This window comes from Phyllostomus hastatus, unplaced genomic scaffold, assembly GCF_019186645.2.
Source record: "Phyllostomus hastatus isolate PE091 unplaced genomic scaffold, TTU_PhHast_1.1 phas_contig_38, whole genome shotgun sequence".
In the NCBI taxonomy this organism is placed as follows: domain Eukaryota; kingdom Metazoa; phylum Chordata; class Mammalia; order Chiroptera; family Phyllostomidae; genus Phyllostomus; species Phyllostomus hastatus.
The window spans coordinates 39,765,221-39,767,476 of NW_025333869.1; the positions used below are offsets into that span (position 1 = coordinate 39,765,221).

Consider the following 2,256-nt stretch of genomic DNA (forward strand, 5'->3'; position numbering starts at 1 on the left):
CAACAATAAAAATTTATATAAATAAATGAATACATATTATTAAAAAAACTGTAAACAAAAAGCCCATTGATAAGTAACTATTTAACTAAATAATACTCCATGAAAATTATATAATATTATACAGTCATATACACAACATGGATTTTTTAATTTACTGATTTGAAAAGAGGTAAGTACTCACACACACACTTGTATGTACATATATATTATTTATTTATTTAGCATTTTATTATTTATTTTTACTTTTACTTTTACTATTTTTTGCCAGGGGAGAGCACAAACACAGTCCCCTACTACCACAAATTATACAGTTCAGTTTCCCACATTTGTGGAAATCAAAGGGTTCAGGACATCCGGAGTTCAATGGATAAGCCTCACCCTCGGAAAACCACCATCATGGTAGCTCCCCTGCCAGGTAAGGACACTTATTAAGTCATTTAGTATATACATATATGGGGGGGTAGGTTTATAGTTATAAGTATGTAAAACACAGTTTCTCTTTAAATTATTATTTACAAATTACTGTATTATTTCCCATATGACCAACTGTAAATGTACTTTTCCCCCACCTTGTCTGTATTTAATATTGGAAGAATCCCAAATATTTGATTACCTAACATTAAGACTAGGAAGAGAGTCTCCCACTTTTCATTTTGTATTTTTTTTATACTGTTTGAGTTTTCTAACCACATAATATGGTATTATTGGTTAAGTGAGTAAGGGATATATAGGCAGTAAATTTTGGGTATTTTTAAATTTTCTTTATAGTTTACTATATAATAAAATATCCAATATGTGTTCTAGTTATATACTATGAAAGGGAATATATAATTACTAGCATGGATGCTAGGGATTAGCTATAAGTTGAAAAATGTCCTTGTGAGATTTTGACATTTATATGAATAAAATAAAGTATAATTATATCAACAAAAACAAACAAAATTTTAAAAATGCATATGCATGCAGACAGCAAATTATTTTGCATAGTTCTTGGTATGGAATAAATGTTCTATGTATTTTAAATCTTTTGCTATTTTTGTTGTTATTATTGCCGTTTTTATATTAAGCTACAGCATACATTACTCTTTTGAACACGGGTAAGATAAGACAAAATATTTTTAATATGTGGGAAAATAACCTCATTTAACATGGTAAAGATTTCAAAAAAAAAGTGACCTTTAAAATGTTTTTGAATAAAATGCCAGAACATTGCTTAAGAAAGAAAGAAAAGGCATGTTTGACTTCTCCTCCTATATTGATGAAAATATTGTCTCTGCTTTGAGGTCTTTGAAAAAATTCTGTGACCTGACAACAGAATCTGAATACTTTGAGAAGAGGTTGACTTTTATTTCTCTTCCACTCAGGATGTAAAGTCTGCAGTAACAACTATCTTAATAAAATTAAGCTTTCATTTTTGTACCATGTGAAAGATTACTGTGAAAAAAATCAGTAATTAACATGGGCAAGACTAAAGTAGGATCCTAAAGTGGACATTCCTCCAGGAGATTAACTGAAAATTCATCTCTGTTCCAGAATTAAGTTCCTCTGTAAGACACAGACTGTGCAGTAGCAGGTGTGTATACTAACAGAATGGTTTTGGTTTTAATTAGCAGACTTTCCCTGCAAAATAATTGCATATGCTGTTTACTCAACTTTTTTAAAAGGGACATTAATGTTTTTTGTAATCTCTTTTCTTCCAAGACTACACTTTAAGGTATTTAAAATGTTTGCTTTCATTATGAAGGGAATACAAATTAGGGATGTTGCTTATGGCAAATTTGTTTTCTATAAAATGTTTCAGGCAGAGATTCAAATAAATATACTTGCAGCCTTACAGGTAGCATTCACTTAAAATTTACAAAATTTTCTGGAGCTTTTAATTATAAAGAACTGAGCCTTAAAGTCTACAGCAGAAAAAAAAAATGTCTGAAATACCCATAAAGGAATACTTCCCAAAGGAAACTTCCACAGCTGCACAAACTGTCATAGGGATGCATGGAAGAGTGAGGAGCCCCGTGTCTCTAGCACACACAGCTGAAAGCTGGGCTGAGGAACTAACTGCTTTTTGTACTAACAACGAAATAGTTAATTAAATTCAGGCTTCTCACATGGTGACGTCCAGAATGGAAATATTTGTGGAAAAGTTTTTTGAAAAGATTTAGTAGGGTTCTCCTTTGAACTCAAGATCTCTGTATTTGTCAAGTTCATAGAGACTTCTGCTATAGGGCAGAATCGACTTGACTTCTGGAAAAGGAT

General features: G+C 31.1%; 1 non-coding gene across 1 annotated transcript; it reads right to left on the reverse strand.

Annotated features, from left to right (window-relative positions):
- Nucleotides 1–265: 265 nt before the first annotated feature.
- LOC123821203 lies at nt 266–423 on the reverse strand. The gene has a single exon (XR_006786068.1). It is a non-coding gene; the product is annotated as a U1 spliceosomal RNA (small nuclear RNA).
- Between the last annotated feature and the right edge of the window lie 1,833 nt (nt 424–2,256).